The sequence below is a fragment of the Glycine soja genome, chromosome 10 (assembly GCF_004193775.1).
Source record: "Glycine soja cultivar W05 chromosome 10, ASM419377v2, whole genome shotgun sequence".
Lineage (NCBI taxonomy): Eukaryota > Viridiplantae > Streptophyta > Magnoliopsida > Fabales > Fabaceae > Glycine > Glycine soja.
In genome coordinates this window covers 17496079-17509973 of record NC_041011.1, presented here as the reverse complement: position 1 = coordinate 17509973, position 13895 = coordinate 17496079, and positions in this window count along the sequence as shown.

Genomic DNA, 13895 nt, shown 5'->3' with positions numbered 1-13895 from the left:
CTACCATTATCCAGCCATCCACACCAAAATTGAAGTCTCTGCCATCAAATTTAAAATATGCTTACTTGGATGATAGCAAAAGTTTTCCAGTAATTATATCTGCCTCCCTTGTTGATGAGCAAGAGGAGAAGCTGTTATCAATTCTCAAGAAGCATAAAAAGGCTATAGGCTGGACCCTGGCGGACATTCCTGGTATTAGCCCATCCACATGTATGCATCAAATAAATTTAGAAGATGGGGCTAAACCAGTAAGACAGCCACAGAGAAGACTCAACCCGGTGATTCTTGATGTAGTGAAGAAGGAGGTAACCAAGCTTTTGCAAGCTAGAATCATTTATCCTATCTCCGACAGCCAATGGGTGAGTCCTGTCCAGGTAGTTCCAAAGAAAACCGGCCTCACCGTGATCAAAAATGAGAAGGAGGAGTTGATTCCTACTCGGGTGTAGAATAGTTGGAGAGTATGCATCGACTATAGGAGGCTGAACCAGGTTACCAAAAAGGACCATTTTCCACTGCCATTCATTGACCAGATGCTTGAACGCCTGGCAGGTAAATCTCACTACTGTTTCCTTGATGGTTTTTCTGGTTATATGCAAATCATTATTGCTCTTGAGGATCAGGAAAATACCACATTCACCTGCCCCTTCGGCACTTTTGCCTATAGGAGGATGCCTTTCGGCTTGTGCAATGCCCCTGGTACCTTCCAGCGGTGCATGATTAGTATTTTTAGTGATTTTTTAGAAAATTGCATAGAGGTGTTTATGGATGATTTCACTGTATATGGATCCTCTTTTGATGTTTGTTTGGATAGTCTGGAAAAGGTTTTGAATAGATGCACTGAAACTAACCTTGTTCTAAATTTTGAAAAATGTGATTTTATGGTTGAGCAAGGTATAGTTTTAGGCCACATTATTTCCAATAAGGGTATTGAAGTAGATCCTGCAAAAATTTCTGTTATTTCACAATTGCCTTACCCCTCTTGCGTGCGAGAGGTGCGATCTTTTCTTGGTCATGCAGGATTCTACAGGCGCTTTATAAGAGATTTTAGCAAAGTAGCCCTTCCACTATCCAACTTGTTGCAAAAGGAGGTGGAGTTTGACTTTAATGATAAATGCAAAGAGACTTTTGATTGCCTCAAAAGAGCACTGACTACCACCCCCATCATCCAGGCACCCGACTAGACAACCCCTTTTGAGCTTATGTGCGATGCATCAAATTATGCATTGGGAGCTGTCCTTGCTCAGAAAATTGATAAATTGCCTAGGGTGATATATTATGCTTCTAGGACTTTAGATTCTGCCCAAGCGAATTATACTACTACTGAGAAAAAGCTACTAGCCGTAGTTTTTGCTCTTGAAAAATTTCGTTCTTATTTGCTAGGTAATCGCATTATTGTTTATACTAACCATGCAACTTTAAAGTACTTGTTGCAGAAGGCTGATTCAAAGCTTAGGTTGATAGGAGCGGAGCACAAAATTTAGTTGTTGATCATTTGAGTCGGATCAAACATGTGTCTGATGAGGACTCACCCATTCGGGATGATTTCCCGGATGATCATTTATATATATTGTATAGTATTTCTGATTCTCTTTCTACTCCCTGGTTTGCTAACATTGTCAATTATTTAGTTGCTTCTGTTTTTCCTCCCTTAGCATCTAAGGCCCAAAAAGATAAAATTAAAAGTGATGCTAAGCATTTTATTTGGGATGACCCCTACTTGTGGAAATTGTGCAGTGATCAGGTCATTAGACGATGCATTCCAGATCATGAGACTGACTCAGTCCTGCAGTTCTGTCATTCTTCCGCACCGGGCGGTCATCTGGGTGTTCAAAGGACAACTCGCAAAGTGCTTGACAGTGGCTTTTACTGGCCCACCATCTTTGAAGATGCATGGAAGATTTATAGCACTTGTGAGCAGTGTCAGAGAGCAGGAAGTGCACTTACATGGCGACAACAAATGCCTCAGCAACCTATGCTATTTTGTGAGGTGTTTGATGTCTGGGGTATAGATTTCATGGGCCCTTTTCCTGTATCTTTTGGTTATGTTTACATTCTCCTTGCAGTTGATTATGTTTCAAAATGGGTGGAAACCAAGCCCACTAGAACTAATGATCTAATATGTTTTGCAGGTTTGGAGTACCTAAAGCAATCGTTAGTGATCAAGGAACCCATTTTTGCAACAAATCAATGCATGCCTTGCTTAAAAAGTATGGGGTTATCCACAGGGTATCCACACCATACCACCCCCAAACCAATGGACAAGCAGAAATTTCTAACAGGGAGATTAAGAGAATTTTAGAGAAGATTGTGCAGCCAAGCAGGAAAGATTGGAGTACCAGGCTAGATGATGCTCTTTGGGCACATAGGACTGCCTACAAAGCACCCATAGGAATGTCTCCTTATCGGGATGTCTTTGGAAAGGCATGTCATCTTCCAGTGGAGATTGAGCACAAAGCATACTGGGCAGTGAAGACCTGCAACTTCTCTATGGATCAAGCTAGTGAGGAAAGAAAGTTGCAACTGAGTGAGTTAGATGAGATCCGCCTAGAAGCTTACGAGAATGCCAAGTTCTACAAAGAAAAAACCAAGAAGTTCCATGATAGCATGATAATTAAGAAGGATTTCATGGTTGGGCAAAAAGTGTTATTGTATAATTCTAAGCTTGGACTCATGAGTGGTAAGTTGAGGTCTAAGTGGATTGGTCCTTTTGTTGTTACTAATGTTTTTCCTTATGGTACAGTTGAGATCAAAAGCAACTCCACAAACAAGAGCTTCAAGGTCAATGGACACCGACTTAAGTCATTCCTCACAAACCCTTCTTTAGTGAACGTAGTGGTGGAAGAGACTTCCTTACTCCACCCTACACTTCCTCTACCATGACTTAGGGAGTTTTTCTTTCCTATCTCCTTCTTTACTTTTATTACATTTGTCCGATTCTATTTGATGGTTTAATTGCTTTTAATCTTTTAATTGTGCCACATTGAGGACAATGTGTTGTTTGAGTATGGGGGGGGGGGAGTGTGTTCTTTGGTTTTGGTTTTGATTGTTATGTTAAATTAGTTTAATTTTGTTAGTTTTGTTGGGTTCTAGTTTAATTTTGTTAGTTTTGTTGTGTTAAATTTGCATGTTTGTCTTTGAATTATAGGATATGTTCAAGTAATGGGTAATTGTTCTGAAAATAAAAGTCTCTTGACATTGTGTGATTTGAAATCCTTGTTTTTTCTCTACATGTCATGATAGTTTTGAAAGCTCAATTTGAAAGTGATAAGTTTACCTTTGTGAGAAATTGAGCCATCCGTCATCATAATCTTTTGGTGTGTTTTGCCCCATTGATTGCTTGCACAATAGCCTTGGCTTAATTCTTGTTGATGCTTCCTAATTCACATGCATATTTGGAAATGATTTAGGCAATTATGTTCTTATAAGCTTCTAGCCAAATGGACTTACCTTGAATTAATTCCTTTGATAGCCCCTTTGAGCCTATGTTCCCCTTTCTTTGTTTTGAAGCTCATTACAAGCCTTAAGTGAAAAACCATGATATCACCTTACCCTTAAGGAATTTTGGAGCTTTGGAATTGTTTTGGGAATAAGTGTGGGGGGTATGTTTCATTGGAAGATATGATTTTTGGCCATTCTTGATCTATCTGTATATTGCCTAGTTCTTGCTTTAATCTTCAAATTCGTTCTTTAAAAAAAAAACAAAACAAAAAAACAAAAAAATTCAAAAAAAACAATTCAATTGCTACAAATTCGTACTGTTCAAAAAAAAGAAGAAAAGAAGTGAAGTTGAATAAATGAGGTCTTGTTATGAGGACTTGATTTGGGAGCCTTGATTGATTTTGTTGATATTAGAGGGTTTGGGTTTACTACTTGTGCTTAATTTTCACTTATTCCCCATTGCTCCTCTATTCCTTAGGGATTTAGCTACTTATTCCATATTTTTTTTCCTACCTTGTCCTTGGCCCCATTACAACCTTTAAAGACCTTTTGATCCTCATATGCATGTGTTGTCAAGTTGTTTGTCAATTTTAGAATTTTGCCAAGTCTATGTGGTGTTTGTTTTCATGGGTGCTTTGAGAGTAAACAATAGCCTAGACACTTGAGAGATAGAGTGTATATCTTGTGAGGCTTAATCATTTTTCATTATTGAGCTGATTAACTATTTTGCCATGATTTGGTTGCTTGGATGATTTTCACGAATGTCTTGACTCTTTGGATCTCTTCATGTTAGATGTTATCCATTCCTTTCTTTCCTTGATGTTCATTGATAAATATGTAAATGTTTTTGTTTGTCTCTCTTTGATATCCTTGGATTTTGTTCTTTATTTCATTTTGCCCAGGAGTGCAAAAGGCTAAGTTTGGGGATTTTGATGTGCCATTATTTTCTCCTATTTCTTAACCCTTTTTGCACCATTTTAAGTACTGATTAGTCTTAATTGTCAAATTAATTAGGCAGTTTTATTATTTGGGCCCATTCAACTAATTTGATGTTTTTTAATCTAATTTCAAGAATTAATGAAGCATTGGGCTTGAATCTAGAATTGGGCTTGGGCTTGAATCTAGAATTGGGTTTGGACTTGAAGAGGGCAGACTAATTTATTCTACAAAATTAGATCTTATCTTATCCTATCTTTTCTAGATATTATTTAGATTTGATCTCATCTAGATATTATTTCATCTAGATATTATCTTATCTAGATTTGATTTGATTTTACTTATGGGTTTGGATTTAAAACAGATTTGTAAACTTTGGGGCTGAAAAACTATATAACAGCACCAAGGTTCTAGTTCCTATAAAACACCAAGGAATGAAAGGAATGGGTAACATCTAACATGAAGAGATCCAAAGAGTCAAGACATTCGTGAAAATCATCCAAGCAACCCAATCATGGCAAAATAGTTAATCAGCTCAATAATGACAATTGATAAAGCCTCACAAGATATACACTCTATCTCTCAAGTGTCTAGGCTACTGTTTACTCTCGAAGCACCCATGAAAACAAACACCACATAGACTTGGCAAAATTATAAAATTGACAACAACTTGACAAACACATGCACATGAGGATCAAAAGGTCTTTAAAGGTTGTAATGTGGCCAAGGACAAGGTAGGGAAGAAAAATATGGAATAAGTAGCTAAATCCCAAAGGAATAGAGGAGCAATAAGGAATAAGTGGAAATTAAGCACAAGTAGTAAACCCAAACCCTCTAATATCAACAAAATCAACCAAGGCTCCCAAATCAAGTTCTCATATCAAGACCTTATTTATTCAACTTCACTTCTTTTCTTCTTTTTCTCTCTTTTTTTTTTTGATAGTATGAAATTGCAGAATTTGTAGCAACTGAATTTTTTTTTTTTTGATTGAACAGTACGAAATTGAAGATTAAAGAAAGAACTAGGCAATATATATATACATCAAGCTTGGCTAAAATAAAACATTAAGCATGGCCAAAAATCATATCTTCCAATGAAACATACCCCCCCCCACATTTATTCCCAGCTTATTCCCAAAATAATTCCAAAGCTCCAAAATTCCTTAAGGGTAAGGTGATATCATGGTTTTTCACTTAAGGCTTGTAATGAGCTTCAAAACAAAGAAAGGGGAAAATAGGCTCAAAGGGGCTATCAAAGGAATTAATTCAAGGTAAGTCCATTTGGCTAGAAGCTTATAAGAACGAAATTGCCTAAATCATTTCCAAATATGCATGTGAATTAGGAAGCATCAACAAGAATCAAGCCAAGGCTATTGTGCAAGCAATCAATGGGGCAAAACACATCAAAAGATTATGATGATGGATGGCTCGAATTCTCACAAAGGTAAACTTATCACTTTCAAATTGAGCTTTCAAATCTATCATGACATGTAAAGGAAAAACAAGGATTTCAAATCACAAAATGTTAAGAGACTTTTATTTTCAAAACAATTACCCATTACTTGAACATATCCTATAATTCAAAGAAAAACATGCAAATTTAACACAACAAAACTAAAAAAATTAAACTAGAACCCAACAAAGCTAACAAAATTAAACTAATTTAACACAACTATCAAAACCAAAACCAAAGAACACACTCCCTTAATTTCTCAAATTTTGATCACTTTTATTTTTTTTAATCCCTCAATTTTAAAAAATATTCTTATGTTTCTCTCCATAAAAAAATCTCAAAGTGATTTTGGTGTGATTGGTATGTTTTTTTTTTATGGAAAGTGATTAAAAAGAATATTTTTAAAATTGATGGACTATAAAAAATAAATTTAAATATAAGAGACCAAAAACAAAGTGATTAATATTTGAGGGATAAAACATATTCAAGCCTTATTTCATAAAAAATTGTAAGGTGTTTGGATAATTCTTTTTTATAGAATTAGAATCGGTAAAGAAGCAATATTATGCTTTTTTTTAGAAATTTTTTGTACCTACTTCTCTAAATAATCAGACGAGGTAAAAGAGAGAGGAATGAGATAGGAAAAAATAGAGCCTATCATTTGTACAAAATTATCCTTCTAAAAAATTTGAAATGACGAATATTGCTACTTATTATATTTTTTATCATGTTCATCTCTTGAGATGCGGGAGTAATTTTACAAAAAGAAATTCAAGATTGTCGCATCTAAATAAGTTTTAAAAAATTATTTTAAAAATATTTTTACAATTTATAACCAAACACAAATTAACTATATTTTAGATTTGGAATTACATACACAAATATCACTACCGTAAGAAGAAAAGAACAAATTAAAAGACAACTGTTTCATAAAAAAAAAAAATACAATTCCTTGACCCACAAATTATGTTAATATAAGTCGCTATGAAAAATATTTTATTATTAAGCTAAACTTCATGCAAAAAAACTTCATGTAAAGACCAGGAAATGAGGAGTCGAGGGATCAATAATGATCAACTTCAACTACTATAGGAAATGAAGAGTCGTAATTGCTCTATAGCCGAGATCTGTTTTCATGGTGTCAAAAATAATTTTAAGGGCCAAAATTTAAACTAGCCAATAAATGAACTGGTTATATGAGACAACATTCAGGGAAAAAGAAATCAAAGACTAACTGAATCCATGAGTGGATTACAAAAATAACCTAGGTGAGTTGATTTGTTTTTATATTTGTTATATCAATTGTGTTCAGATAGTTTGAAGAAGTATTAGCTGGTAGATGTGTATTGTGCTTCTGGCTAAATAAGAATAAAATAGAAGTGGAGATCACACTCATCATTTTGTGAAGGGGAGGTAACATGACTAACTCACAAATTGTTTTGGATTAATTCATGTGATGTAAACCCATTTGCACAAGGGTTGAAGATGGATCTTCAAAGGTTTTTCTTTCTTTTTTTTATGAAATTTATTGAACGAGAGAGAAAGTGACAAGTTTATGGAGGGTTGAATGTAAGGTATTTGGTTCAAAGTTTGAATGTGTTTGGATGGAAAATGAAGATAATAACAATGGTGTTCAAGTAGGATTAAAGAATGAAGGTTTAGAAAGATGAAGAAGGAGAATGAAGAAGGGGGTTGGAAGAATCACTCCTCCAGAATTGGTGTCACACAAAAGGTGGTGTTCCTTGATGAACCAATTTCTTGAATCACTCAAGTAACTAAGGAGATTCACTCTCACACTTTAGAAGGTGATTAAAACTCAAATTCAAGGTCTGTTTTTTTATTAGAAAATGTGCAGCCTATAAATAGGAATGACATCAAGTTGGTTACACAAGTGAAATGATCACCAATAACAAAAATTGATGGTGTCATTAAACCTAATTAAAACTAGAATTGATAACACACTACTAAAAAAAAGCTTTCTACATCGCCTTATTAACATCAGTTATAGCTAAAATCGATGTTAACGAAAGCGTGGTGGCATTTTTGTAATTAAATGAAGTTACTTAACATCGGTTTTAGCAAAACCGATGTTAACTAATTGATGTTAACATCGGTTATTTAAAAAACCGATGTTAACATGATGTTAAGATGAATATGGTAACATCGGTTTGGGCAAAACCGATGTTAACTTCATAGAGTTAACATCGGTTTTGAGGAAGCCGATGTTAAGGAGTTGATTTTAACATCGGTTTGTTAAAAAACCGATGTAATGTATTTGATGTTAACATCGGTTTTTACAAAACCGATGTTAACTATATTCAGTTAACATCGATTATCCATAAAAAAAACCGATGTTGTTGTGTTTATAAGTTAAAAAAAATTGAGATTTCACAAGTCGGGCGCGCTCGAAAACTTTGCCCTCCCTCTTCTCTTTGTCATCCTCCTGCCTGAAATCGCTGTTCTCTTTCTCCTCCCGCCTGAAATTTGCCGGAAACTGCTCTCTCGACACCCACATTGTCGTTGGTCGAACCCACAGAACCCCCTACACTGCCGGAAAACCCACATTGTCCTCGCTGGAACCCACAGAACCCCCTACACTGCTGGAAAACCCACATTGTCCTCGCTGGAACCCACAGAACCCCCTACCCAGCCAGAAAACCCATATTGTCGTCGCTCGAACCCCACAGAACCCACATTGTCCTGGCTTGAAGAAAACCCTACATACACTGTTGCTACTAGGGTGCTGAAACACTCGTCGGTGCTCAAAGGTCAAAGCTTTCTCCGCGAGGTACGTAGGTGAAATTTGTGTATGCTAAGTTTCCTTGTGAGTGGTTTGACCTGAATTGAGAGTGGCATCGGATAATAAAGAAAAGGTTTTTGTTTGCGATTGTACAGGCTCCGCTCACGTGCGTGTGTTGCTGGGTTCTCTTGATCAAGGTAACATTAACTTCTATACTTCATTTGACCTATTTTATTTTTTCTAGGTAGTAATAAGTAATGTTGCATGATTTTTAGTAAGGTGTTATTCTATTTTCACTATAACAGAGAATCAACCATGATTTCTGTAGATGGATCCACAGGGGTCTTGAAATTGCCTGCAATTGCTTTAACATTTTACTGTCCAACAAAGGGGGCTTCATTGTTGTTGTTTTAACATATTTTTTGTTTCTTGAGCAAGTAATGCTTAAGTATAGATAATGTTTTTACCCAACTGGATTTAAGGAACTGGGTTGCTTGCTCTCTTTTCTATTTTATTCGCTTAATTGTTGAATGCTTCCAGACTATTTATAAACTATTCACTTGCCTCGTATTGGCAGTTTCTAAAAGTTCTCATATGTAAGTGTGCTTTCAAATAAACTATGCTTGTAACTATTTTACAATAACATATCCTGAAGTGAACTGCTTATGTGTTTGCGTTTTTTTTTTTAGCTTATCTTCATAATCTACACTTGAGCTTACAAAAACAAATGCAAACATCTCATCATTCATAAGATGATCTAGAATCTAGATACAGTTTTGGACTTAGAAATTTCAATACTTTAAAGTTTAGAAAATTATATAATGGACATTGATTTTGCTAACTTAAAAGTTGAAACCTGACCAGCTGTAAACATGATGATTTCTAATTATCCTCTCATTATACTCAGTACTAATCTAAGACTATCACAACAGTCCTCTTGAAACCTAGACAATCTTCTGAATTGTAGAAACCTGCAACAATTATTCTCCTAAGTTTTCTTTTGGATTCAATCCACAAACAGAAAAAAACCTGCAAGGCCTCATAGACCTCCTAGCCTCCTCAACCACCTCATTGGCAATTAAAACACCATGGAGCAGTTGTCTACCCTTAACAAAGGTTGTTTGCCTTTCATCAATGAGGTGGTTCATGACCTTGCTGAGCCTGTTAGCCAATAGTTTAGCAATGATTTTGTAAACACATCCAATGAGGGAGATGGGTCTGAAATCATTGAAGGATTGAGGGTCCTTAATCTTAGGGATAAGAGCAATGAAAGAGGAATTGAGACCCTTGGGGAAGGAAGCATTCACATGGAATTCTGCTATAAATCTTAGGAATTCAGGCTTCAATTCCTTCCAAAAGTGCTTAATAAATTTGAAATTAAAACCATGTGACCCTGGGCTTTTGTCATTGCCACAGGCCCACACAGCACACCTTATCTCTTCCTCTTTAAAAGGTTCAATCATAATTTCTCTCTGAGTAGAAGTCAGACTTTTAAATGAAACCCCATCCAAGTTAGGTCTGCTCAAGTGAGGCTCATTGAACCTGTTCTGAAAATGATGAAGGGTTTCAGCCTTTATAATGTTAGGATTTTCCACCCAGGTGTCACCAATCTGCAACCCCCTCAAAGCATTTCTCCTCCTCCTCAAATTAATAACTCTATGAAAATAGGATGTGTTGTTGTCCCCCTCTTTGATCCATCTGCATCTTGATTTCTGCCTCACAATAAACTCCTGCATAGTAGCTTTTTCCCAAAGGTCAGCTTGGGTTTTCTTGAGCTCCTTCACTTGTTGTTCAGAAGGTTGAACTGGCATAGAATTCTCCAAGTCATTTAGTTTCTGTTGAAGCTGTTTGACTTTGCTGCACAGGTCTCCTATGTTGTCTTTACTTCAGATTTTCAGCCTCTATTTAAGATGTTGAATTTTAAAGCATAACCATCCCACCCCATAGGCTGATAATCTAACCAACAATCCCTCACTACCTTCTAAAATTGCTTGTTCATTAGCCATCCATCATAAACCTTAAAAGGTTTAGGGCCCCAATCAATGCATTTAGAGTGCATGATAATAGGACAATGGTCAGAGTAATTCCTCTCAAGGTTAAATTGGGAGTTGTCAGGCCATTTGGACAACCAGCCATCAGAAACACACACTCTGTCCAGTTTGCTTTTGCAGGAACCATTAGGCCTAACCCAAGTAAAGGGTTTACCCACACAAGGAATATCATCAACCTCCATTGTAGCAAGCCAATCATTGAATTCAGATATTAAGCCCTTATCTGAATTGCTGCGGTTGCTTCCCAATAGCCAATTTAAAACTATTGATCATACCCAACCCTCTGATATGCTTAGTTAGGAATAAGGGCCATGAAGGAAGCATTGCTGCCTCTACGAAACCTTCCATGAAATTCGATTTCATCTACAAATCTCCTGAATTCAGGTTTCAAGACCCTCCAAAAAGCCTTAATAAAATTGAAATTAAATCCATCGGGTGCCAGGCATTTGTCTCCACCATAATTCCAAACAGCCTCTTTAATCTCTTGGTCAGAAAAAGGGGAAGTGATCCCTTCTGTTTGATTCAGCTGTCTTAACTCCTCCCACGGAATTCTTTTCCCAGCTAGATCACAAGGGGCATAGACATTGACTATGAAAAGTCTGTGATCTTCACTAACCCATCTCCCATCTAAAAATAAAAAGCTATGGCCTTTAATTCTCCTTTCCACATGAAAAGTTGAATTGTTCCATAAAGAAAGTAAACCACCAGCTGGCTGAACAGAGGGGACACTGTCCACACTGCTGATTTCATTTCCACTTCAGAGAATCTAGCAACTTTTACTAACTTTTCCCTGTCTTTCTGCACATAATTTTTTTTGAACGGCCAAAGATAATATTATATATATGATAAGCATAGTACCAGAAGTACTACAATAAGGTACAGGGAATAATATCCCCTAAAACACAAGAATATAACCAACAAATAACAAGCCACCAAAGAACAACAATACCCAGCCCTACAAATCACAGACTAGATAAAAGACAGAGACATATTTGAGGACCATTGGTGAAAAGGAACAATGAAATCCTTTTCCCATCCCCTCAACCAAGACCAAGTGAGAAAGATTGTTTTGTCCACCAATTTAGAGATGTCAAAAGGCTGATTATTAAAAATCATGTCATTTCTGAGATTCCATATGGATCTTGTAGCTGCTATCTACCATATCTTCCTCCTTCTGTTGGAATTCCTCGAGCCAGCCAATGAGCAGTGCTGAAGAAAGTTGTCCATAGGCTTACTATGCAGAACTCTATCTTCCTTCACACATGAGTTGAATTCCCACCACAAAGGCATAACTTTATGACAAGTGAAAAATAGGTGGGAAGCAGATTCGACTTGGCTTTGGCAGAAGGGGCAAAGGTCATTTTGAAGGAAAATCTGCCTCCTGATTAGGTTTTCCTTAGAAGGAAGCCTATCCCAGAGTAATCTCCAAGCAAAGGATAAAGTTGTGGGGGGGATTTTGATTTCCCATAGCTGTTAGAAGCCACTATTTGGCTGTTAGAATAGCTGATCAGGTCTAATACAATTATAAGCAGAATTTGTAGAAAAGATCCCCGTTGGTTCAGCTCCCTACACCCAAGAATTCATCAAGTCTGCATTTGTACTTATTGCTGCAGTCTGGTCAATAAAAGCTGAGGCTCCCCCCAATTCATTGTCTAAAAGATATCTTCTCCAGGAGAATTTCCACTCCCAGGCAGTTTCTCCAAAAATCCCCATGCTTGCCACTGTCTGAAGTTTTTGAGATGATATTTGATATAGTTCTGCGTATTTGTCTCTAAGAATAGTTCCATCTCCCACCCATGAGTCTTCCCAAAATAAAATTTGATCACCACTGCCCAGTTTCCAGAAAAATTGCTTATTGACTGCAGCCATACTACTGTGTTGAATAATTAATCTTAAGTCAAACCACCAAGAGGAGAAAGTCTGCTTAGGAGGACCCTCTTCCAAGCCTCTCCAAGAGGAGAAATTGCTTATCCCAGAGAAAGTCAGACCACCAAGAGGAGAAATTGCTTATCCCAGAGAAAATCTTTCGGTGTATAATAATTCACTCTCGCTGGTCCTTGTGGTTCTGTGTTCCCATTTAAATCATGAGTCCCATATCCAGTAACACCTCTTTCTTGTTTTCTACTCTGTTATTGTCTATAATTGAAATATAGTATAATTGTTTTTTTCTTCTTCCTAAAATTTGAACCGGCGTTATCATTCTTTGAATGCCATCATCTACCTTTAATGATTCACATCTAAATTGGTCCCTATTTAATTAAATTAATTAGTTATTGCTTTAGTTTGACTCGATAGAAGTATGATATGTATTCTTAAAAAATTGTCCATGAACTATTTGATAGAATGACAGAGAATGAATTGAAATTTTCTTGGAAAGTTGTATTCTGAACTTATTTTTGTTACAAATCAAACTTGGTACTTTGAAATCAGTGTAGTTTGTGTTGAATGTGATAGAAAGCATTCAGAGGTAATGTCTTTGGAAGAAGACAAATGAATAGTATAGGATGAACATAGCAGATCCTCATTTGCAAATTTTATAATTTTCATGTAACCGACTGTTACCTCCTATAACAGGTCATCAGTGGTGCCTCACCTGTGCATTAGACTTTAACTACTTCACCATAGCCAGCACTGTGCATTGAGAGGGGTCTTTTCCTCATTTTGTGGCAAAAGGTGCACATTGCTGAAAAAGGCTTTAAATACACTCTCAGTATAATTTCTTTTGAGAGTCAATGTATCACCATGAAGTGAGACTCATATTGTTGATAAAAGGCTTTAAATACACTGTGGCTAATTTCTGTATGGTTTTTTTTAGGGTTATCATTTACTACTGCTAATTAGCGTTGTTGTGGAAGCGCTTTGATTATATCTTTGAAGCCTCGAACTCAGGTATTTATATCTTTGATTCGAAAACTAATTTGAAATTGTTGTTGTATGCATTACTGGTATATTTGTAACTTATGTTATGCCTGTCTACATGACCTTTCTTTCATTGGACTGATATGTTCATGCCTCTCTACATGACCTTTCTTTCATTGGACTGATATCTTTGAAGTATTTACTGTGATTTAAACTCTCAGAACTTGTTCATTGTTAGTGTTCAATGTTTTTGTAATTTTATTTGCTGCCCTTCTCTATATATATGTTGCGACTGCCACTGCCCTTCTCTCTCTCTCTTGTATTATCTTTTTTTTATCACCAAAATTATAATTTGTATTAATAATTGTGAGTACCAGAGGTACTAAATATACAAGGTAGAAACCAACAGACTAGCAGA